Source organism: Stegodyphus dumicola, chromosome 1 (assembly GCF_044657685.1).
Source record: "Stegodyphus dumicola isolate Sdum_Otavi_A_Nest chromosome 1, ASM4465768v1".
Taxonomy (NCBI): Eukaryota; Metazoa; Arthropoda; class Arachnida; order Araneae; family Eresidae; genus Stegodyphus; species Stegodyphus dumicola.
The window spans coordinates 133,468-160,090 of NC_140768.1; positions in this window are offsets into that span (position 1 = coordinate 133,468).

The following is a 26,623-nucleotide window of genomic DNA, read 5'->3' on the forward strand; positions in this document are numbered from 1 at the left end:
CACAGAATTTCAAACCGCTCACACAGCACTTCCCATTCGGACACATGAACAATCCCCCAAAAGCGTTTTCTCGTAGCTCAATTTTTGACCCCGCGCAAGCGACCGAAATTTCGATGGGGTCACGGAAATGGTGACTGAAATGGGCCAAACTTTGACCCCCCATATCTCGGGCCCTAATTGTCCGATCGACTTGAAATTTGAAACGTGGCCTAACAGGGTTTCGGCCTTCCTCCCCATGCTCCGCAGTCGCGGCTCACCATGGGGGTCCCCCCTTTTCGCCGTAATGCTAAAACAAAAACTCGCGAATATCTCCGAAACGGTTCGATAGAATGTCGCCAATTTTGGTGTGAAAGGGCTCCCTATTTTTTCCTACAAACCCTCCAAATTTCGTGGTCCTAGCTTCCATAGTTTTTTTTATGGCGAATTTTTGAAGGTTTAAAGAATAGGCCAAAAATCGAACGGAAATTCCCTTTAGAAACTCCATTCGCGAATTTTAAAAATCCGAGATAGCCAAAATGTTGCTCTCGAAGAGTACATCTATTTAAAAAAAAAGTTTCTCTCTAGGCCTAATAGGACCCGACTTTCATAGGGTCAAATTTCACGAATTTGACACATTTCGGCTGCGAGAATTCCCTATAAGCGTTGCACGGAATTTCAAACCGCTCACACAGCACTTCCCATTCGGACACATGAACAATCCCCCGCAAGCGTTTTCTCGTAGCTCAATTTTTGACCCCGGCGCAAGCGACCGAAATTTCGATGGGGTCACGGAAATGGTCACTGAAATGGGCCAAACTTTGACCCCCCATATCTCGGGCCCTAATTGTCCGGTCGACTTGAAATTTGAAACGTGGCCTAACAGGGTTTCAAACTTCCTCCCCATGCTCCGCAGTCGCGGCTCACCATGGGGGGTCGCCCCTGTTCGCAGTAATGCTGAAACAAAAACTCGCGAATATCTCCGAAACGGTTCGATAGAATGTCGCAAATTTTGGTGTGAAGGGCTCCCTATGTTTTCCTACAAACCCTCCAAATTTCGCGGTCCTAGCTTCAATAGTTTTTTTATGGCGAATTTTTGAAGGTTTAAAGAATAGGCCAAAAATCGAACGGAAATTCCCTGCAGAAACTCCATTCGCGAATTTTAAAAATCCGAGATAGCCAATATGTTGCTCTCGAAGAGTACATCAATTTTAAAAAAAATGTTTCTCTCTAGGCCCAATAGGACCCGACTTTCATAGGGTCAAAGTTCACGAATTTGACACATTTCGGCCGCGAGAATTCCCTATAAGCGTTTCACCGAATTTCAAACCGCTCCCACAGCACTTCCCATTCGGACACATGAACAATCCCCCGCAAGCGTTTTCTCGTAGCTCAATTTTTGACCCCGGCGCAAGCGACCGAAATTTCGATGGGGTCACGGAAATGGTGACTGAAATGGGCCAAACTTTGACCCCCCATATCTCGGGCCCTAATTGTCCGATCGACTTGAAATTTGAAACGTTGCCTAACAGAGTTTCGGCCTTCCTCCCCATGCTCCGCAGTCGCGGCTCACCATGGGGGGTCCCCCCCTTTTCGCCGTAATGCTAAAACAAAAACTCGCGAATATCTCCGAAACGGTTCGATAGAATGTCGCAAATTTTGGTGTGAAAGGGCTCCCTATTTTTTCCTACAAACCCTCCAAATTTCGTGATCCTAGCTTCCATAGTTTTTTTTATGGCGAATTTTTGAAGGTTTAAAGAATAGGCCAAAAATCGAACGGAAATTCCCTGCAGAAACTCCATTCGCGAATTTTAAAAATCCGAGATAGCCAAAATGTTGCTCTCGAAGAGTACATCTATTTAAAAAAAAAGTTTCTCTCTAGGCCTAATAGGACCCGACTTTCATAGGGTCAAATTTCACGAATTTGACACATTTCGGCTGCGAGAATTCCCTATAAGCGTTGCACCGAATTTCAAACCGCTCACACAGCACTTCCCATTCGGACACATGAACAATCCCCCGCAAGCGTTTTCTCGTAGCTCAATTTTTGACCCCGGCGCAAGCGACCGAAATTTCGATGGGGTCACGGAAATGGTGACTGAAATGGGCCAAACTTTGACCCCCCATATCTCGGGCCCTAATTGTCCGGTCGACTTGAAATTTGAAACGTGGCCTAACAGGGTTTCAAACTTCCTCCCCATGCTCCGCAGTCGCGGCTCACCATGGGGGGTCGCCCCTGTTCGCAGTAATGCTGAAACAAAAACTCGCGAATATCTCCGAAACGGTTCGATAGAATGTCGCAAATTTTGGTGTGAAGGGCTCCCTATGTTTTCCTACAAACCCTCCAAATTTCGTGGTCCTAGCTTCAATAGTTTTTTTATGGCGAATTTTTGAAGGTTTAAAGAATAGGCCAAAAATCGAACGGAAATTCCCTGCAGAAACTCCGTTCGCGAATTTTAAAAATCCGAGATAGCCAATATGTTGCTCTCGAAGAGTACATCAATTTTAAAAAAAATGTTTCTCTCTAGGCCCAATAGGACCCGACTTTCATAGGGTCAAAGTTCACGAATTTGACACATTTCGGCCGCGAGAAGTCCCTATAAGCGTTTCACCGAATTTCAAACCGCTTCCACAGCACTTCCCATTCGGACATATGAACAATCCCCCGCAAGCGTTTTCTCGTAGCTCAATTTTTGACCCCGGCGCAAGCGACCGAAATTTCGATGGGGTCACGGAAATGGTGACTGAAATGGGCCAAACTTTGACCCCCCATATCTCGGGCCCTGATTGTCCGATCGACTTGAAATTTGAAACGTGGCCTAACAGGGTTTCGGCCTTCCTCCCCATGCTCCGCAGTCGGGGCTCACCATGGGGCGTCCGCCCCTTTCCGCCGTAATGCTAAAACAAAAACTCGCGAATATCTCCGAAACGGTTCGATAGAATGTCGCCAATTTTGGTGTGAAAGGGCTCCCTATTTTTTCCTACAAACCCTCCAAATTTCGTGGTCCTAGCTTCCATAGTTTTTTTATGGCGAATTTTTGAATGTTTAAAGAATAGGCCAAAAATCGAACGGAAATTCCCTGCAGAAACTCCATTCGCGAATTTTAAAAATCCGAGATAGCCAAAATGTTGCTCTCGAAGAGTACATCTATTTAAAAAAAATGTTTCTCTCTAGGCCTAATAGGACCCGACTTTCATAGGGTCAAAGTTCACGAATTTGACACATTTCGGCTGCGAGAATTCCCTATAAGCGTTGCACCGAATTTCAAACCGCTCACACAGCACTTCCCATTCGGACACATGAACAATCCCCCGCAAGCGTTTTCTCGTAGCTCAATTTTTGACCCCGGCGTAAGCGACCGAAATTTCGATGGGGTCACGGAAATGGTCACTGAAATGGGCCAAACTTTGACCCCCCATATCTCGGGCCCTGATTGTCTGATCGACTTGAAATTTGAAACGTGGCCTAACAGGGTTTCGGCCTTCCTCCCCATGCTCCGCAGTCGGGGCTCACCATGGGGCGTCCGCCCCTTTCCGCCGTAATGCTAAAACAAAAACTCGCGAATATCTCCGAAACGGTTCGATAGAATGTCGCCAATTTTGGTGTGAAAGGGCTCCCTATTTTTTCCTACAAACCCTCCAAATTTCGTGATCCTAGCTTCCATAGTTTTTTTATGGCGAATTTTTGAAGGTTTAAAGAATAGGCCAAAAATCGAACGGAAATTCCCTGCAGAAACTCCATTCGCGAATTTTAAAAATCCGAGATGTCCAAAATGTTGTTCTCGAAGAGTACATCTATTTAAAAAAAAAGTTTCTCTCTAGGCCCAATAGGACCCGACTTTCATAGGGTCAAATTTCACGAATTTGACACATTTCGGCCGCGAGAAAGCCCTATAAGCGTAGCACCGAATTTGAAACCGCTCACACAGCACTTCCCATTCGGACACATGAACAATCTCCCGCAAGCGTTTTCTCGTAGCTCAATTTTTGACCCCGGCGCAAGCGACCGAAATTTCGATGGGGTCACGGAAATGGTGACTGAAATGGGCCAAATTTTGACCCCCCATATCTCGGGCCCTAATTGTCCGATCGACTTGAAATTTGAAACGTGGCCTAACAGTGTTTCGGCCTTCTTCCCCATGCTCCGCAGTGGCGGCTCACCATGGGGGGTCCCCCCCTTTTCGCCGTAATGCTAAAACAAAAAGTCGCGAATATCTCCGAAACGGTTCGATAGAATGTCGCAAATTTTGGTGTGAAAGGGCTCCCTATTTTTTCCTACAAACCCTCCAAATTTCGTGATCCTAGCTTCCACAGTTTTTTTATGGCGAATTTTTGAATGTTTAAAGAATAGGCCAAAAATCGAACGGAAATTCCCTGCAGAAACTCCATTCGCGAATTTTAAAAATCCGAGATGGCCAAAATGTTGTTCTCGAAGAGTACATCTATTTAAAAAAAAAGTTTCTCTCTAGGCCCAATAGGACCCGACTTTCATAGGGTCAAAATTCACGAATTTGACACATTTCGGCCGCGAGAATTCCCTATAAGCGTTGCACCGAATTTCAAACCGCTCACACAGCACTTCCCATTCGAACACATGAACAATCCCCCGCAAGCGTTTTCTCGTAGCTCAATTTTTGAACCCCGCGCAAGCGACCGAAATTTCGATGGGGTCACGGAAATGGTGACTGAAATGGGCCAAATTTTGACCCCCCATATCTCTTGCCCTAATTGTCCGATCGACTTGAAATTTGAAACGTGGCCTAACAGGGTTTCGGCCTTCCTCCCCATGCTCCGCAGTCGCGGCTCACCATGGGGGGTCCCCCCTTTTCGCCGTAATGCTAAAACAAAAACTCGCGAATATCTCCGAAACGGTTCGATAGAATGTCACAAATTTTGGTGTGAAAGAGCTCCCTATTTTTTCCTACAAACCCTCCAAATTTCGTGGTCCCAGCTTCAATAGTTTTTTTATGGCGAATTTTTGAATGTTTAAAGAATAGGCCAAAAATCGAACGGAAATTCCCTGCAGAAACTCCATTCGCGAATTTTAAAAATCCGAGATAGCCAAAATGGTGCTCTCGAAGAGTACATTAATTTAAAAAAAAAGTTTCTCTCTAGGCCCAATAGGACCCGACTTTCATAGGGTCAAAGTTCACGAATTTGACATATTTCGGCCGCGAAAATTCCCTATAAGCGTTGCACCGAATTTCAAACCGCTCACACAGCACTTCCCATTCGGACACATGAACAATCCCCCGCAAGCGTTTTCTCGTAGCTCAATTTTTGACCCCGGCGCAAGCGACCGAAATTTCGATGGGGTCACGGAAATGGTGACTGAAATGGGCCAAAATTTGACCCCCCATATCTCGGGCCCTGATTGTCCGATCGACTTGAAATTTGAAAGGTGGCCTAACAGGGTTTCGGCCTTCCTCCCCATGCTCCGCAGTCGCGGGTCATATGGGGGGTCCCCCCTTTTGGCCGTAATGCTAAAACAAAAACTCGCGAATATCTCCGAAACGGTTCGATAGAATGTCGCAAATTTTGGTGTGAAAGGGCTCCCTATTTTTTCCTACAAACCCTCCAAATTTCGTGGTCCCAGCTTCAATAGTTTTTTTATGGCGAATTTTTGAAGGTTTAAAGAATAGGCCAAAAATCGAACGGAAATTCCCTGCAGAAACTCCATTCGCGAATTTTAAAAATCCGAGATAGCCAAAATGGTGCTCTCGACGAGTACATCTATTTAAAAAAAAGTTTCTCTCTAGGCCCAATAGGACCCGACTTTCATAGGGTCAAAGTTCACGAATTTGACACATTTGGGCCGCGAGAATTCCCTATAAGCGTTGCACAGAATTTCAAACCGCTCACACAGCACTTCCCATTCGGACACATGAACAGTCCCCCAAAAGCGTTTTCTCGTAGCTCAATTTTTGACCCCGGCGCAAGCGACCGAAGTTTCGATGGGGTCACGGAAATGGTGACTGAAATGGGCCAAACTTTGACCCCCCATATCTCGGGCCCTAATTGTCCGATCGACTTGAAATTTGAAACGTGGCCTAACAGGGTTTCCGCCTTCCTCCCCATGCTCCGCAGTCGCGGCTCACCATGGGGGTTCCCCCTTTTCGCCGTAATGCTGAAACAAAAACTCGCGAATATCTCCGAAACGGTTCGATAGAATGTCGCAAATTTTGGTGTGAAGGGCTCCCTATGTTTTCCTACAAACCCTCCAAATTTCGTGGTCCTAGCTTCAATAGTTTTTTTATGGCGAATTTTTGAAGGTTTAAAGAATAGGCCAAAAATCGAACGGAAATTCCCTGCAGAAACTCCGTTCGCGAATTTTAAAAATCCGAGATAGCCAATATGTTGCTCTCGAAGAGTACATCAATTTTAAAAAAAATGTTTCTCTCTAGGCCCAATAGGACCCGACTTTCATAGGGTCAAAGTTCACGAATTTGACACATTTCGGCCGCGAGAAGTCCCTATAAGCGTTTCACCGAATTTCAAACCGCTCCCACAGCACTTCCCATTCGGACATATGAACAATCCCCCGCAAGCGTTTTCTCGTAGCTCAATTTTTGACCCCGGCGCAAGCGACCGAAATTTCGATGGGGTCACGGAAATGGTGACTGAAATGGGCCAAACTTTGACCCCCCATATCTCGGGCCCTGATTGTCCGATCGACTTGAAATTTGAAACGTGGCCTAACAGGGTTTCGGCCTTCCTCCCCATGCTCCGCAGTCGGGGCTCACCATGGGGCGTCCGCCCCTTTCCGCCGTAATGCTAAAACAAAAACTCGCGAATATCTCCGAAACGGTTCGATAGAATGTCGCCAATTTTGGTGTGAAAGGGCTCCCTATTTTTTCCTACAAACCCTCCAAATTTCGTGGTCCTAGCTTCCATAGTTTTTTTATGGCGAATTTTTGAATGTTTAAAGAATAGGCCAAAAATCGAACGGAAATTCCCTGCAGAAACTCCATTCGCGAATTTTAAAAATCCGAGATAGCCAAAATGTTGCTCTCGAAGAGTACATCTATTTAAAAAAAAGTTTCTCTCTAGGCCTAATAGGACCCGACTTTCATAGGGTCAAAGTTCACGAATTTGACACATTTCGGCTGCGAGAATTCCCTATAAGCGTTGCACCGAATTTCAAACCGCTCACACAGCACTTCCCATTCGAACACATGAACAATCCCCCGCAAGCGTTGTCTCGTAGCTCAATTTTTGACCCCGGCGTAAGCGACCGAAATTTCGATGGCGTCACGGAAATGGTCACTGAAATGGGCCAAACTTTGACCACCACTATCTCGGGCCCTAATTGTCCGATCGACTTGAAATTTGAAACGTGGCCTAACAGGGTTTCAGCCTTCCTCCCCATGCTCCGCAGTCGCGGCTCACCATGGGGTGTCCCCCCCTTTTCGCCGTAATGCTAAAACAAAAACTTCGCAAATATCTCCGAAACGGTTCAATAGAATGTCTCAAATTTTTGTGTGAAAGAGCTCCCTATCTTTTTCCTACAAACCCTCCAAATTTCGTGGTCCTAGCTTCCATAGTTTTTTTATGGCGAATTTTTGAATGTTTAAAGAATAGGACAAAAATCGAACGGAAATTCCCTGCAGAAACTCCATTCGCGAATTTTAAAAATCCGAGATAGCCAAAATGTTGCTCTCGAAGAGTACATCTATTTAAAAAAAATGTTTCTCTCTAGGCCTAATAGGACCCGACTTTCATAGGGTCAAAGTTCACGAATTTGACACATTTCGGCTGCGAGAATTCCCTATAAGCGTTGCACCGAATTTCAAACCGCTCACACAGCACTTCCCATTCGGACACATGAACAATCCCCCGCAAGCGTTTTCTCGTAGCTCAATTTTTGACCCCGGCGCAAGCGACCGAAATTTCGATGGGGTCACGGAAATGGTCACTGAAATGGGCCAAACTTTGACCCCCCATATCTCGGGCCCTGATTGTCCGATCGACTTGAAATTTGAAACGTGGCCTAACAGGGTCTCGGCCTTCCTCCCCATGCTCCGCAGTCGGGGCTCACCATGGGGCGTCCGCCCCTTTCCGCCGTAATGCTAAAACAAAAACTCGCGAATATCTCCGAAACGGTTCGATAGAATGTCGCCAATTTTGGTGTGAAAGGGCTCCCTATTTTTTCCTACAAACCCTCCAAATTTCGTGATCCTAGCTTCCATAGTTTTTTTATGGCGAATTTTTGAAGGTTTAAAGAATAGGCCAAAAATCGAACGGAAATTCCCTGCAGAAACTCCATTCGCGAATTTTAAAAATCCGAGATGTCCAAAATGTTGTTCTCGAAGAGTACATCTATTTAAAAAAAAAGTTTCTCTCTAGGCCCAATAGGACCCGACTTTCATAGGGTCAAATTTCACGAATTTGACACATTTCGGCCGCGAGAAAGCCCTATAAGCGTTGCACCGAATTTGAAACCGCTCACACAGCACTTCCCATTCGGACACATGAACAATCCCCCGCAAGCGTTTTCTCGTAGCTCAATTTTTGACCCCGGCGCAAGCGACCGAAATTTCGATGGGGTCACGGAAATGGTGACTGAAATGGGCCAAATTTTGACCCCCCATATCTCGGGCCCTAATTGTCCGATCGACTTGAAATTTGAAACGTGGCCTAACAGTGTTTCGGCCTTCTTCCCCATGCTCCGCAGTGGCGGCTCACCATGGGGGGTCCCCCCCTTTTCGCCGTAATGCTAAAACAAAAAGTCGCGAATATCTCCGAAACGGTTCGATAGAATGTCGCAAATTTTGGTGTGAAAGGGCTCCCTATTTTTTCCTACAAACCCTCCAAATTTCGTGATCCTAGCTTCCACAGTTTTTTTATGGCGAATTTTTGAATGTTTAAAGAATAGGCCAAAAATCGAACGGAAATTCCCTGCAGAAACTCCATTCGCGAATTTTAAAAATCCGAGATGGCCAAAATATTGTTCTCGAAGAGTACATCTATTTAAAAAAAAAAGTTTCTCTCTAGGCCCAATAGGACCCGACTTTCATAGGGTCAAAATTCACGAATTTGACACATTTCGGCCGCGAGAATTCCCTATAAGCGTTGCACCGAATTTCAAACCGCTCACACAGCACTTCCCATTCGAACACATGAACAATCCCCCGCAAGCGTTTTCTCGTAGCTCAATTTTTGAACCCCGCGCAAGCGACCGAAATTTCGATGGGGTCACGGAAATGGTGACTGAAATGGGCCAAATTTTGACCCCCCATATCTCTTGCCCTAATTGTCCGATCGACTTGAAATTTGAAACGTGGCCTAACAGGGTTTCGGCCTTCCTCCCCATGCTCCGCAGTCGCGGCTCACCATGGGGGGTCCCCCCTTTTCGCCGTAATGCTAAAACAAAAACTCGCGAATATCTCCGAAACGGTTCGATAGAATGTCACAAATTTTGGTGTGAAAGAGCTCCCTATTTTTTCCTACAAACCCTCCAAATTTCGTGGTCCCAGCTTCAATAGTTTTTTTATGGCGAATTTTTGAATGTTTAAAGAATAGGCCAAAAATCGAACGGAAATTCCCTGCAGAAACTCCATTCGCGAATTTTAAAAATCCGAGATAGCCAAAATGGTGCTCTCGAAGAGTACATTAATTTAAAAAAAAAGTTTCTCTCTAGGCCCAATAGGACCCGACTTTCATAGGGTCAAAGTTCACGAATTTGACATATTTCGGCCGCGAAAATTCCCTATAAGCGTTGCACCGAATTTCAAACCGCTCACACAGCACTTCCCATTCGGACACATGAACAATCCCCCGCAAGCGTTTTCTCGTAGCTCAATTTTTGACCCCGGCGCAAGCGACCGAAATTTCGATGGGGTCACGGAAATGGTGACTGAAATGGGCCAAACTTTGACCCCCCATATCTCGGGCCCTAATTGTCCGATCGACTTGAAATTTGAAACGTGGCCTAACAGGGTTTCGGCCTTCCTCCCCATGCTCCGCAGTCGCGGCTCACGATGGGGAGTACCCCCTTTTCGCCGTAATACTAAAACAAAAACTCGCGAATATCTCCGAAACGGTTCGATAGAATGTCGCAAATTTTGGTGTGAAAGGGCTCCCTTTTTTTTTCCTACAAACCCTCCAAATTTCGTGATCCTAGCTTCCACAGTTTTTTTATGGCGAATTTTTGAATGTTTAAAGAATAGGCCAAAAATCGAACGGAAATTCCCTGCAGAAACTCCATTCGCGAATTTTAAAAATCCGAGATTGCCAAAATATTGTTCTCGAAGAGTACATCTATTTAAAAAAAAAGTTTCTCTCTAGGCCCAATAGGACCCGACTTTCATAGGGTCAAATTTCACGAATTTGACACATTTCGGCCGCGAGAAAGCCCTATAAGCGTTGCACCGAATTTGAAACCGCTCACACAGCACTTCCCATTCGGACACATGAACAATCCCCCGCAAGCGTTTTCTCGTAGCTCAATTTTTGACCCCGGCGCAAGCGACCGAAATTTCGATGGGGTCACGGAAATGGTGACTGAAATGGGCCAAAATTTGACCCCCCATATCTCGGGCCCTGATTGTCCGATCGACTTGAAATTTGAAACGTGGCCTAACAGGGTTTCGGCCTTCCTCCCCATGCTCCGCAGTCGCGGGTCATATGGGGGGTCCCCCCTTTTGGCCGTAATGCTAAAACAAAAACTCGCGAATATCTCCGAAACGGTTCGATAGAATGTCGCAAATTTTGGTGTGAAAGGGCTCCCTATTTTTTCCTACAAACCCTCCAAATTTCGTGGTCCCAGCTTCAATAGTTTTTTTATGGCGAATTTTTGAAGGTTTAAAGAATAGGCCAAAAATCGAACGGAAATTCCCTGCAGAAACTCCATTCGCGAATTTTAAAAATCCGAGATAGCCAAAATGGTGCTCTCGACGAGTACATCTATTTAAAAAAAAGTTTCTCTCTAGGCCCAATAGGACCCGACTTTCATAGGGTCAAAGTTCACGAATTTGACACATTTCGGCCGCGAGAATTCCCTATAAGCGTTGCACAGAATTTCAAACCGCTCACACAGCACTTCCCATTCGGACACATGAACAGTCCCCCAAAAGCGTTTTCTCGTAGCTCAATTTTTGACCCCGGCGCAAGCGACCGAAATTTCGATGGGGTCACGGAAATGGTGACTGAAATGGGCCAAATTTTGACCCCCCATATCTCGGGCCCTAATTGTCCGATCGACTTGAAATTTGAAACGTGGCCTAACAGTGTTTCGGCCTTCTTCCCCATGCTCCGCAGTGGCGGCTCACCATGGGGGGTCCCCCCCTTTTCGCCGTAATGCTAAAACAAAAAGTCGCGAATATCTCCGAAACGGTTCGATAGAATGTCGCAAATTTTGGTGTGAAAGGGCTCCCTTTTTTTTTCCTACAAACCCTCCAAATTTCGTGATCCTAGCTTCCACAGTTTTTTTATGGCGAATTTTTGAATGTTTAAAGAATAGGCCAAAAATCGAACGGAAATTCCCTGCAGAAACTCCATTCGCGAATTTTAAAAATCCGAGATTGCCAAAATATTGTTCTCGAAGAGTACATCTATTTAAAAAAAAAGTTTCTCTCTAGGCCCAATAGGACCCGACTTTCATAGGGTCAAAATTCACGAATTTGACACATTTCGGCCGCGAGAATTCCCTATAAGCGTTGCACCGAATTTCAAACCGCTCACACAGCACTTCCCATTCGAACACATGAACAATCCCCCGCAAGCGTTTTCTCGTAGCTCAATTTTTGAACCCCGCGCAAGCGACCGAAATTTCGATGGGGTCACGGAAATGGTGACTGAAATGGGCCAAATTTTGACCCCCCATATCTCTTGCCCTAATTGTCCGATCGACTTGAAATTTGAAACGTGGCCTAACAGGGTTTCGGCCTTCCTCCCCATGCTCCGCAGTCGCGGGTCATATGGTGGGTCCCCCCTTTTGGCCGTAATGCTAAAACAAAAACTCGCGAATGTCTCCGAAACGGTTCGATAGAATGTCGCAAATTTTGGTGTGAAAGGGCTCCCTATTGTTTCCTACAAACCCTCCAAATTTCGTGATCCTAGCTTCCATAGTTTTTTTATGGCGAATTTTTGAAAGTTTAAAGAATAGGCCAAAAATCGAACGGAAATTCCCTGCAGAAACTGCATTCGCGAATTTTAAAAATCCGAGATGGCCAAAATGCTGCTCTCGAAGAGTACATCTATTTAAAAAAAAAGTTTCTCTCTAGGCCCAATAGGACCCGACTTTCATAGGGTCAAAATTCACGAATTTGACACATTTCGGCCGCGAGAATTCCCTATAAGCGTTTCATCGAATTTCAAACCGCTCACACAGCACTTCCCATTCGGACACATGAACAATCCCCCGCAAGCGTTTTCTCGTAGCTCAATTTTTGACCCCGGCGCAAGCGACCGAAATTTCGATGGGGTCACGGAAATGGTGACTGAAATGGGCCAAACTTTGACCCCCCATATCTCGGGCCCTAATTGTCCGATCGACTTGAAATTTGAAACGTGGCCTAACAGGGTTTCGGCCTTCCTCCCCATGCTCCGCAGTCGCGGCTCACGATGGGGAGTACCCCCTTTTCGCCGTAATACTAAAACAAAAACTCGCGAATATCTCCGAAACGGTTCGATAGAATGTCGCAAATTTTGGTGTGAAAGGGCTCCCTATTTGTTCCTACAAACCCTCCAAATTTCGTGGTCCTAGCTTCAATAGTGTTTTTATGGCGAATTTTTGAAAGTTTAAAGAATAGGCCAAAAATCGAACGGAAATTCCCTGCAGAAACTCCATTCGCGAATTTTAAAAATCCGAGATAGCCAAAATGGTGCTCTCGAAGATTACATCAATTTAAAAAAAAAGTTTCTCTCTAGGCCCAATAGGACCCGACTTTCATAGGGTCAAAGTTCAAGAATTTGACATATTTCGGCCGCGAGAATTCCCTATAAGCGTTGCACCGAATTTCAAACCGCTCACACAGCACTTCCCATTCGGACACATGAACAATCCCCCGTAAGCGTTTTCTCGTAGCTCAATTTTTGACCCCGGCGAAGCGACCGAAATTTCGATGGGGTCACGGAAATGGTGACTGAAATGGGCCAAACTTTGACCCCCCATATCTCGGGCCCTAATTGTCCGATCGACTTGAAATTTGAAACGTGGCCTAACAGGGTTTCGGCCTTCCTCCCCATGCTCCGCAGTCGCGGCTCACGATGGGGGTTCCCCCCTTTTCGCCGTAATGCTAAAACAAAAACTCGCGAATATCTCCGAAACGGTTCGATAGAATGTCGCAAATTTTGGTGTGAAAGGGCTCCCTATTTGTTCCTACAAACCCTCCAAATTTCGTGGTCGTAGCTTCCATAGTTTTTTTATGGCGAATTTTTGAAGGTTTAAAGAATAGGCCAAAAATCGAACGGAAATTCCCTGCAGAAACTCCATTCGCGAATTTTAAAAATCCGAGATAGCCAATATGTTGCTCTCGAAGAGTACATTAATTTAAAAAAAAGTTTCTCTCTAGGCCCAATAGGACCCGAATTTCATAGGGTCAAAGTTAACGAATTTGACACATTTCGGCCGCGAGAATTCCCTATAAGCGTTTCACCGAATTTCAAACCGCTCACACAGCACTTCCCATTCGGACACATGAACAATCCCCCGCAAGCGTTTTCTTGTAGCTCAATTTTTGACCCCGGCGCAAGCGACCGAAATTTCGATGGGGTCACGGAAATGGTCACTGAAATGGGCCAAACGTGACCCCCCATATCTCGGGCCCTAATTGTCCGGTCGACTTGAAATTTGAAACGTGGCCTAACAGGGTTTCGGCCTTCCTCCCCATGCTCCGCAGTGGCGGCTCACCATGGGGGATCCCCCCCTTTTCGCGGTAATGCTAAAACAAAAACTCGCGAATATCTCCGAAACGGTTCGATAGAATGTCGCAAATTTTGGTGTAAAAGGGCTCCCTATTTTTTCCTACAAACCTTCGAAATTTCGTGATCCTAGCTTCCATAGTTTTTTTATGGCGAATTTTTGAATGTTTAAAGAATAGGCCAAAAATCGAACGGAAATTCCCTGCAGAAACTCCATTCGCGAATTTTAAAAATCCGAGATGGCCAAAATGTTGTTCTCGACGAGTACATTTATTTAAAAAAAAAGTTTCTCTCCAGGCCCAATAGGACCCGACTTTCATACGGTCAAAGTTCACGAATTTGACACATTTCGGCCGCGAGAATTCCCTATACGCGTTGCACAGAATTTCAAACCGCTCACACAGCACTTCCCATTCGGACAAATGAAGAATCCCCCAAAAGCGTTTTCTCGTAGCTCAATTTTTGACCCCGGCGCAAGCGACCGAAATTTCGATGGGGTCACGGAAATGGTGACTGAAATGGGCCAAACTTTGACCCCCATATCTCGGGCCCTAATTGTCCGATCGACTTGAAATTTGAAACGTGGCCTAACAGGGTTTCGGCCTTCCTCCCCATGCTCCGCAGTCGCGGCTCACCATGGGGGGTCCCCCCCTTTTCGCCGTAATGCTAAAAAAAAACTCGCGAATATCTCCGAAACGGTTCGATAGAATGTCGCAAATTTTGGTGTGAAACGGCTCCCTATTTGTTCCTACAAACCCTCCAAATTTCGTGGTCCTAGCTTCAATAGTTTTTTTATGGCGAATTTTTGAAGGTTTAAAGATTAGGCCAAAAATCGAACGGAAATTCCCTGCAGAAACTCCATTCGCGAATTTTAAAAATCCGAGATAGCCAAAATGGTGCTCTCGAAGAGTACATCAATTTAAAAAAAAGTTTCTCTCTAGGCCCAATAGGACCCGACTTTCATAGGGTCAAAGTTCACGTATTTGACATATTTCGGCCGCGAGAATTCCCTATAAGCGTTGCACCGAATTTCAAACCGCTCACACAGCACTTCCCATTCGGACACATGAACAATCCCCCGCAAGCGTTTTCTCGTAGCTCAATTTTTGAGCCCGGCGCAAGCGACCGAAATTTCGATGGGGTCACGGAAATGGTGACTGAAATGGGCCAAAATTTGACCCCCCATATCTCGGGCCCTGATTGTCCGATCGACTTGAAATTTGAAACGTGGCCTAACAGTGTTTCGGCCTTCCTCCCCATGCTCCGCAGTCGAAGCCCACCATGGGGGGTCCGCCCCTTTTCGCCGTAATGCTAAAACAAAAACTCGCAAATATCTCCGAAACGGTTCGATAGAATGTCGCCAATTTTGGTGTGAAAGGGCTCCCTATTTTTTCCTACAAACCCTCCAAATTTCGTGGTCCTAGCTTCCATAGTTTTTTTATGGCGAATTTTTGAAGGTTTAAAGAATAGGCCAAAAATCGAACGGAAATTCCCTGCAGAAACTCCATTCGCGAATTTTAAAAATCCGAGATAGCCAAAATGTTGCTCTCGAAGAGTACATCAATTTTAAAAAAAAGTTTCTCTCTAGGCCCAATAGGACCCGACTTTCATAGGGTCAAAGTTCACGAATTTGACACATTTCGGCCGCGAGAATTCCCTATAAGCGTTGCACCGAATTTGAAACCGCTCACACAGCAATTCCCATTCGGACACATGAACAATCCCCCGCAAGCGTATTCTCGTAGCTCAATTTTTGACCCCGGCGCAAGCGACCGAAATTTCGATGGGGTCACGGAAATGGTCACTGAAATGGGCCAAACGTTGACCCCCCATATCTCGGGCCCTAATTGTCCGATTGACTTGAAATTTGAAACGTGGCTTAACAGGGTTTCGGCCTTTCTCCCCATGCTCCGCAGTCGCGGCTCACCATGGGGGGTCCCCCCTTTTCGCCGTAATGCTAAAACAAAAACTCGCGAATATCTCCGAAACGGTTCGATAGAATGTCGCAAATTTTGGTGTGAAAGGGCTCCCTATATTTCCTACAAACCCTCCAAATTTCGTGGTCCTAGCTTCAATAGTTTTTTATGGCGAATTTTTGAAGGTTTAAAGAATAGGCCAAAAATCGAACGGAAATTCCCTGCAGAAACTCCATTCGCGAATTTTAAAAATCCGAGATAGCCAAAATGGTGCTCTCGAAGAGTACACCAATTTAAAAAAAAAGTTTCTCTCTAGGCCCAATAGGACCCGACTTTCATAGGGTCAAAGTTCACGAATTTGACACATTTCGGCCGCGAGAATTCCCTATAAGCGTTGCACCGAATTTCAAACCGCTCACACAGCACTTCCCATTCGGACACATGAACAATCCCCCGCAAGCGTTTTCTCGTAGCTCAATTTTTGACCCCGGCGCAAGCGACCGAACTTTCGATGGGGTCACGGAAATGGTTACCGAAATGGGCCAAACTTTGACCCCCCCATATCTCGGGCCCTAATTGTCCGATCGACTTGAAATTTGAAACGTGGCCTAACAGGGTTTCGGCCTTCCTCCCCATGCTCCGCAATGGCGGCTCACCATGGGGGGTCCCCCCTTTTCGCCGTAATGCTAAAACAAAAACTCGCGAATATCTCCGAAACGGTTCGATAGAATGTCGCCAATTTTGGTGTGAAAGGGCTCCCTATTTTTTCCTACAAACCCTCCAAATTTCGTGGTCCTAGCTTCCATAGTTTTTTTATGGCGAATTTTTGAAAGTTTAAAGAATAGGCCAAAAATCGAACGGAAATTCCCTGCAGAAACTCCATTCGCGAATTTTAAAAATCCGAGATAGCCAATATGTTGCTCTCGAAGAGTACATCAATTTAAAAAAAAAGTTTCTCTCTAGGCCCAATAGGACCCGACTTTTATAGGGTCAAAGTTCACGAATTTGACACATTTCGGCCGCGAGAATTCCCTATAAGCGTTTCACCGAATTTCAAACCGCTCCCACAGCACTTCCCATTCGGACACATGAACAATCCCCCGCAAGCGTTTTCTCGTAGCTCAATTTTTGACCCCGGCGCAAGCGACCGAAATTTCGATGGGGTCACGGAAATGGTGACTGAAATGGGCCAAACTTTGACCCCCCATATCTCGGGCCCTGATTGTCCGATTGACTTGAAATTTGAAACGTGGCTTAACAGGGTTTCGGCCTTTCTCCCCATGCTCCGCAGTCGCGGCTCACCATGGGGGGTCCCCCCTTTTCGCCGTAATGCTAAAACAAAAACTCGCGAATATCTCCGAAACGGTTCGATAGAATGTCGCAAATTTTGGTGTGAAAGGGCTCCCTATATTTCCTACAAACCCTCCAAATTTCGTGGTCCTAGCTTCAATAGTTTTTTATGGCGAATTTTTGAAGGTTTAAAGAATAGGCCAAAAATCGAACGGAAATTCCCTGCAGAAACTCCATTCGCGAATTTTAAAAATCCGAGATAGCCAAAATGGTGCTCTCGAAGAGTACACCAATTTAAAAAAAAAGTTTCTCTCTAGGCCCAATAGGACCCGACTTTCATAGGGTCAAAGTTCACGAATTTGACACATTTCGGCCGCGAGAATTCCCTATAAGCGTTGCACCGAATTTCAAACCGCTCACACAGCACTTCCCATTCGGACACATGAACAATCCCCCGCAAGCGTTTTCTCGTAGCTCAATTTTTGACCCCGGCGCAAGCGACCGAACTTTCGATGGGGTCACGGAAATGGTTACCGAAATGGGCCAAACTTTGACCCCCCCATATCTCGGGCCCTAATTGTCCGATCGACTTGAAATTTGAAACGTGGCCTAACAGGGTTTCGGCCTTCCTCCCCATGCTCCGCAATGGCGGCTCACCATGGGGGGTCCCCCCTTTTCGCCGTAATGCTAAAACAAAAACTCGCGAATATCTCCGAAACGGTTCGATAGAATGTCGCCAATTTTGGTGTGAAAGGGCTCCCTATTTTTTCCTACAAACCCTCCAAATTTCGTGGTCCTAGCTTCCATAGTTTTTTTATGGCGAATTTTTGAAAGTTTAAAGAATAGGCCAAAAATCGAACGGAAATTCCCTGCAGAAACTCCATTCGCGAATTTTAAAAATCCGAGATAGCCAATATGTTGCTCTCGAAGAGTACATCAATTTAAAAAAAAAGTTTCTCTCTAGGCCCAATAGGACCCGACTTTTATAGGGTCAAAGTTCACGAATTTGACACATTTCGGCCGCGAGAATTCCCTATAAGCGTTTCACCGAATTTCAAACCGCTCCCACAGCACTTCCCATTCGGACACATGAACAATCCCCCGCAAGCGTTTTCTCGTAGCTCAATTTTTGACCCCGGCGCAAGCGACCGAAATTTCGATGGGGTCACGGAAATGGTGACTGAAATGGGCCAAACTTTGACCCCCCATATCTCGGGCCCTGATTGTCCGATCGACTTGAAATTTGAAACGTGGCCTAACAGGGTTTCGGCCTTCCTCCCCATGCTCCGCAGTCGGGGCTCACCATGGGGCGTCCGCCCCTTTCCGCCGTAATGCTAAAACAAAAACTCGCGAATATCTCCGAAACGGTTCGATAGAATGTCGCCAATTTTGGTGTGAAAGGGCTCCCTATTTTTTCCTACAAACCCTCCAAATTTCGTGGTCCTAGCTTCCATAGTTTTTTATGGCGAATTTTTGAATGTTTAAAGAATAGGCCAAAAATCGAACGGAAATTCCCTGCAGAAACTCCATTCGCGAATTTTAAAAATCCGAGATAGCCAAAATGTTGCTCTCGAAGAGTACATCAATTTAAAAAAAAACGTTTCTCTCTAGGCCCAATAGGACCCGACTATCGTAGGGTCAAATTTCACGAATTTGACACAATTCGGCCGCGAGAATTCCCTATAAGCTTTGCACCGAATTTGAAACCGCTCACACAGCACTTCCCATTCGGACACATGAACAATCCCCCGCAAGCGTTTTCTCGTAGCTCAATTTTTGACCCCGGCGCAAGCGACTGAAATTTCGATGGGGTCACGGAAATGGTCACTGAAATGGGCCAAACTTTGACCCCCCATATCTCGGGCCCTGATTGTCCGATCGACTTGAAATTTGAAACGTGGCCTAACAGGGTTTCGGCCTTCCTCCCCATGCTCCGCATTTGAAGCTCACCATGGGGGGTCAGCCCCTTTTCGCCGTAATGCTAAAACAAAAACTCGCGAATATCTCCGAAACGGTTCGATAGAATGTCGCAAATTTTGGTGTGAAAGGGCTCCCTATATTTCCTACAAACCCTCCAAATTTCGTGGTCCTAGCTTCAATAGTTTTTTATGGCGAATTTTTGAAGGTTTAAAGAATAGGCCAAAAATCGAACGGAAATTCCCTGCAGAAACTCCATTCGCGAATTTTAAAAATCCGAGATAGCCAAAATGGTGCTCTCGAAGAGTACATCAATTTAAAAAAAAAGTTTCTCTCTAGGCCCAATAGGACCCGACTTTCATAGGGTCAAAGTTCACGAATTTGACACATTTCGGCCGCGAGAATTCCCTATAAGCGTTGCACCAAATTTCAAACCGCTCACACAGCACTTCCCATTCGGACACATGAACAATCCCCCGCAAGCGTTTTCTCGTAGCTCAATTTTTGACCCCGGCGCAAGCGACCGAAATTTCGATGGGGTCACGGAAATGGTGACTGAAATGGGCCAAAATTTGACCCCCCATATCTCGGGCCCTGGTTGTCCGATCGACTTGAAATTTGAAACGTGGCCTAACAGGGTTTCGGCCTTCCTCCCCATGCTCCGCAGTCGACGCTCACCATGGGGGTCCGCCCCTTTTCGCCGTAATGCTAAAACAAAAACTCGCGAATATCTCCGAAACGGTTCGATAGAATGTCGCAAATTTTGGTGTGAAAGGGCTCCCTATTTTTTCCTACAAACCCTCCATATTTCGTGGTCCTAGCTTCCATAGTTTTTTTATGGCGAATTTTTGAAGGTTTAAAGAATAGGCCAAAAATCGAACGGAAATTCCCTGCAGAAACTCCATTCGCGAATTTTAAAAATCCGAGATAGCCAAAATGGTGCTCTCGAAGAGTACATCAATTTTAAAAAAAAGTTTCTCTCTAGGCCCAATAGGACCCGACTTTCATAGGGTCAAAGTTCACGAATTTGACACATTTCGGCCGCGAGAATTCCCTATAAGCGTTGCACCGAATTTGAAACCGCTCACACAGCAATTCCCATTCGGACACATGAACAATCCCCCGCAAGCGTATTCTCGTAGCTCAATTTTTGACCCCGGCGCAAGCGACCGAAATTTCGATGGGGTCACGGAAATGGTCACTGAAATGGGCCAAACGTTGACCCCCCATATCTCGGGCCCTAATTGTCCGATTGACTTGAAATTTGAAACGTGGCTTAACAGGGTTTCGGCCTTCCTCCCCATGCTCCGCAGTCGCGGCTCACCATGGGGGGTCCCCCCTTTTCGCCGTAATGCTAAAACAAAAACTCGCGAATATCTCCGAAACGGTTCGATAGAATGTCGCAAATTTTGGTGTGAAAGGGCTCCCTATATTTCCTACAAACCCTCCAAATTTCGTGGTCCTAGCTTCAATAGTTTTTTATGGCGAATTTTTGAAGGTTTAAAGAATAGGCCAAAAATCGAACGGAAATTCCCTGCAGAAACTCCATTCGCGAATTTTAAAAATCCGAGATAGCCAAAATGGTGCTCTCGAAGAGTACATCAATTTAAAAAAAAAGTTTCTCTCTAGGCCCAATAGGACCCGACTTTCATAGGGTCAAAGTTCACGAATTTGACACATTTCGGCCGCGAGAATTCCCTATAAGCGTTGCACCAAATTTCAAACCGCTCACACAGCACTTCCCATTCGGACACATGAACAATCCCCCGCAAGCGTTTTCTCGTAGCTCAATTTTTGACCCCGGCGCAAGCGACCGAAATTTCGATGGGGTCACGGAAATGGTGACTGAAATGGGCCAAAATTTGACCCCCCATATCTCGGGCCCTGGTTGTCCGATCGACTTGAAATTTGAAACGTGGCCTAACAGGGTTTCGGCCTTCCTCCCCATGCTCCGCAGTCGACGCTCACCATGGGGGTCCGCCCCTTTTCGCCGTAATGCTAAAACAAAAACTCGCGAATATCTCCGAAACGGTTCGATAGAATGTCGCAAATTTTGGTGTGAAAGGGCTCCCTATTTTTTCCTACAAACCCTCCATATTTCGTGGTCCTAGCTTCCATAGTTTTTTTATGGCGAATTTTTGAAGGTTTAAAGAATAGGCCAAAAATCGAACGGAAATTCCCTGCAGAAACTCCATTCGCGAATTTTAAAAATCCGAGATAGCCAAAATGGTGCTCTCGAAGAGTACATCAATTTAAAAAAAAAGTTTCTCTCTAGGCCCAATAGGACCCGACTTTCATAGGGTCAAATTTCACGAATTTGACACATTTCGGCCGCGAGAATTCCCTATAAGCGTTGCACCGAATTTCAAACCGCTCACACAGCACTTCCCATTCGGACACATGAACAATCCACCGCAAGCGTTTTGTCGTAGCTCAATTTTTGACCCCGGCGCAAGCGACCGAACTTTCGATGGGGTCACGGAAATGGTTACCGAAATGGGCCAAACTTTGACCCCCCCATATCTCGGGCCCTAATTGTCCGATCGACTTGAAATTTGAAACGTGGCCTAACAGGGTTTCGGCCTTCCTCCCCATGCTCCGAATGGCGGCTCACCATGGGGGGTCCCCCCTTTTCGCCGTAATGCTAAAACAAAAACTCGCGAATATCTCCTAAACGGTTCGATAGAATGTCGCCAATTTTGGTGTGAAAGGGCTCCCTATTTTTTCCTACAAACCCTCCAAATTTCGTGGTCCTAGCTTCCATAGTTTTTTTATGGCGAATTTTTGAAAGTTTAAAGAATAGGCCAAAAATCGAACGGAAATTCCCTGCAGAAACTCCATTCGCGAATTTTAAAAATCCGAGATAGTCAATATGTTGCTCTCGAAGAGTACATCAATTTAAAAAAAAAGTTTCTCTCTAGGCCCAATAGGACCCGACTTTTATAGGGTCAAAGTTCACGAATTTGACACATTTCGGCCGCGAGAATTCCCTATAAGCGTTTCACCGAATTTCAAACCGCTCCCACAGCACTTCCCATTCGGACACATGAACAATCCCCCGCAAGCGTTTTCTCGTAGCTCAATTTTTGACCCCGGCGCAAGCGACCGAAATTTCGATGGGGTCACAGAAATGGTGACTGAAATGGGCCAAACTTTGACCCCCCATATCTCGGGCCCTGATTGTCCGATCGACTTGAAATTTGAAACGTGGCCTAACAGGGTTTCGGCCTTCCTCCCCATGCTCCGCAGTCGGGGCTCACCATGGGGCGTCCGCCCCTTTCCGCCGTAATGCTAAAACAAAAACTCGCGAATATCTCCGAAACGGTTCGATAGAATGTCGCCAATTTTGGTGTGAAAGGGCTCCCTATTTTTTCCTACAAACCCTCCAAATTTCGTGGTCCTAGCTTCCATAGTTTTTTATGGCGAATTTTTGAATGTTTAAAGAATAGGCCAAAAATCGAACGGAAATTCCCTGCAGAAACTCCATTCGCGAATTTTAAAAATCCGAGATAGCCAAAATGTTGCTCTCGAAGAGTACATCAATTTAAAAAAAACGTTTCTCTCTAGGCCCAATAGGACCCGACTATCGTAGGGTCAAATTTCACGAATTTGAGACAATTCGGCCGCGAGAATTCCCTATAAGCTTTGCACCGAATTTGAAACCGCTCACACAGCACTTCCCATTCGGACACATGAACAATCCCCCGCAAGCGTTTTCTCGTAGCTCAATTTTTGACCCCGGCGCAAGCGACTGAAATTTCGATGGGGTCACGGAAATGGTCACTGAAATGGGCCAAACTTTGACCCCCCATATCTCGGGCCCTGATTGTCCGATCGACTTGAAATTTGAAACGTGGCCTAACAGGGTTTCGGCCTTCCTCCCCATGCTCCGCATTTGAAGCTCACCATGGGGGGTCAGCCCCTTTTCGCCGTAATGCTAAAACAAAAACTCGCGAATATCTCCGAAACGGTTCAATAGAATGTCGCCAATTTTGGTGTGAAAGGGCTCCCTATTTTTTCCTACAAACCCTCCAAATTTCGTGGTCCTAGCTTCCATAGTTTTTTTATGGCGAATTTTTGAAGGTTTAAAGAATAGGCCAAAAATCGAACGGAAATTCCCTGCAGAAACTCCATTCGCGAATTTTAAAAATCCGAGATAGCCAAAATGTTGCTCTCGAAGAGTACATCAATTTAAAAAAAAAGTTTCTCTCTAGGCCCAATAGGACCCGACTTTCATAGGGTCAAAGTTCACGAATTTGACATATTTCGGCCGCGAGAATTCCCTATAAGCGTTGCACCGAATTTCAAACCGCTCACACAGCACTTCCCATTCGGACACATGAACAATCCCCCGCAAGCGTTTTCTCGTAGCTCAATTTTTGACAAGCGACCGAAATTTCGATGGGGTCACGGAAATGGTCACTGAAATGGGCCAAACTTTGACCCCCCGTATCTCGGGCCCTGATTGTCCGATCGACTTGAAATTTGAAACGTGGCCTAACAGGGTTTCGGCCTTCCTCCCCATGCTCCGCAGTCGAAGCTCACCATGGGGGGTCCGCCCCTTTTCGCCGTAATGCTAAAACAAAAACTCGCGAATAACTCCGAAACGGTTTGGTAGAATGTCGCAAATTTTGGTGTGAAAGGGCTCCCTATATTTCCTACAAAGCCTCCAAATTTCGTGGTCCTAGCTTCAATAGTTTTTTATGGCGAATTTTTGAAGGTTTAAAGAATAGGCCAAAAATCGAACGGAAATTCCCTGCAGAAACTCCATTCGCGAATTTTAAAAATCCAAGATAGCCAAAATGGTGCTCTCGAAGAGTACATCAATTTAAAAAAAAGTTTCTCTCTAGGCCCAATAGGACCCGACTTTCATAGGGTCAAAGTTCACGAATTTGACATATTTCGGCCGCGAGAATTCCCTATAAGCGTTGCACCGAATTTCAAACCGCTCACACAGCACTTCCCATTCGGACACATGAACAATCCCCCGCAAGCGTTTTCTCGTAGCTCAATTTTTGACCCCGGCGCAAGCGACCGAAATTTCGATGGGGTCACGGAAATGGTCACTGAAATGGGCCAAACTTTGACCCCCCATATCTCGGGCCCTGATTGTCCGATCGACTTGAAATTTGAAACGTGGCCTAACAGGGTTTCGGCCTTCCTCCCCATGCTCCGCAGTCGAAGCTCACCATGGGGGGTCAGCCCCTTTTCGCCGTAATGCTAAAACAAAAACTCGCGAATATCTCCGAAACGGTTCGATAGAATGTCGCGAATTTTGGTGTGAAAGGGCTCCCTATTTTTTCCTACAAACCCTCTAAATTTCGTGGTCCTAGCTTCCATAGTTTTTTTATGGCGAATTTTTGAAAGTTTAAAGAATAGGCCAAAAATCGAACGGAAATACCCTGCAGAAACTCCATTCGCGAATTTTAAAAATCCAAGATAGCCAAAATGTTGCTCTCGAAGAGTACATCAATTTAAAAAAAAAGTTTCTCTCTAGGCCCAATAGGACCCGACTATCGTAGGGTCAAATTTCACGAATTTGACACAATTCGGCCGCGAGAATTCCCTATAAGCTTTGCACCGAATTTGAAACCGCTCACACAGCACTTCCCATTCGGACACATGAACAATCCCCCGCAAGTGTTTTCTCGTAGCTCAATTTTTGACCCCGGCGCAAGCGACTGAAATTTCGATGGGGTCACGGAAATGGTCACTGAAATGGGCCAAATTTTGACCCCCCATATCTCGGGCCCTGATTGTCCGATCGACTTGAAATTTGAAACGTGGCCTAACAGGGTTTCGGCCTTCCTCCCCATGCTCCGCATTTGAAGCTCACCATGGGGGGTCAGCCCCTTTTCGCCGTAATGCTAAAACAAATACTCGCGAATATCTCCGAAACGGTTCAATAGAATGTGGCCAATTTTGGTGTGAAAGGGCTCCCTATTTTTTCCTACAAACCCTCCAAATTTCGTGGTCCTAGCTTCCATAGTTTTTTTATGGCGAATTTTTGAAGGTTTAAAGAATAGGCCAAAATCGAACGGAAATTCCCTGCAGAAACTCCATTCGCGAATTTTAAAAATCCGAGATAGCCAAAATGGTGCTCTCGAAGAGTACATCAATTTAAAAAAAAAGTTTCTCTCTAGGCCCAATAGGAACCGACTTTCATAGGGTCAAAGTTCACGAATTTGACATATTTCGGCCGCGAGAATTCCCTATAAGCGTTGCACCGAATTTCAAACCGCTCACACAGCACTTCCCATTCGGACACATGAACAATCCCCCGCAAGCGTTTTCTCGTAGCTCAATTTTTGACCCCGGCGCAAGCGACCGAAATTTCGTTGGGGTCACGGAAATGGTGATTAAAATGGGCCAAACTTTGACCCCCCATATCTCGGGCGCTGATTGTCCGATCGACTTGAAACGTGGCCTAACAGGGTTTCGGCCTTCCTCCCCATGCTCCGCAGTCGGGGCTCACCATGGGGGGTCCGCCCCTTTTCGCCGTAATGCTAAAACAAAAACTCGCGAATATCTCCGAAACGGTTCAATAGAATGTCGCCAATTTTGGTGTGAAAGGGCTCCCTATTTTTTCCTACCAACCCTCCAAATTTCGTTGTCCTAGCTTCCATAGTTTTTTTATGGCGAATTTTTGAACGTTTAAAGAATAGGCCAAAAATCGAACGGAAATTCCCTGCAGAAACTCCATTCGCGAATTTTAAATATCCGAGATAGCCAAAATGTTGCTCTCGAAGAGTACATCTATTTAAAAAAAAAGTTTCTCTCTAGGCCTAATAGGACCCGACTTTCATAGGGTCAAAGTTCACGAATTTGACACATTTCGGCCGCGAGAATTCCCTATAAGCGTTGCACCGAATTTGAAACCGCTCACACAGCACTTCCCATTCGGAAACATGAACAATCCCCCGCAAGCGTTTTCTCGTAGCTCAATTTTTGACCCCGGCGCAAGCGACCGAAATTTCGATGGGGTCACGGAAATGGTCACTGAAATGGGCCAAACTTTGACCCCCCATATCTCGGGCCCTGATTGTCCGATCGACTTGAAATTTGAAACGTGGCCTAACAGGGTTTCGGCCTTCCTCCCCATGCTCCGCATTTGAAGCTCACCATGGGGGGTCAGCCCCTTTTCGCCGTAATGCTAAAACAAATACTCGCGAATATCTCCGAAACGGTTCAATAGAATGTGGCCAATTTTGGTGTGAAAGGGCTCCCTATTTTTTCCTACAAACCCTCCAAATTTCGTGGTCCTAGCTTCCATAGTTTTTTTATGGCGAATTTTTGAAGGTTTAAAGAATAGGCCAAAAATCGAACGGAAATTCCCTGCAGAAACTCCATTCGCGAATTTTAAATATCCGAGATAGCCAAAATGTTGCTCTCGAAGAGTACATCTATTTAAAAAAAAAGTTTCTCTCTAGGCCTAATAGGACCCGACTTTCATAGGGTCAAAGTTCACGAATTTGACACATTTCGGCCGCGAGAATTCCCTATAAGCGTTGCACCGAATTTGAAACCGCTCACACAGCACTTCCCATTCGGAAACATGAACAATCCCCCGCAAGCGTTTTCTCGTAGCTCAATTTTTGACCCCGGCGCAAGCGACCGAAATTTCGATGGGGTCACGGAAATGGTCACTGAAATGGGCCAAA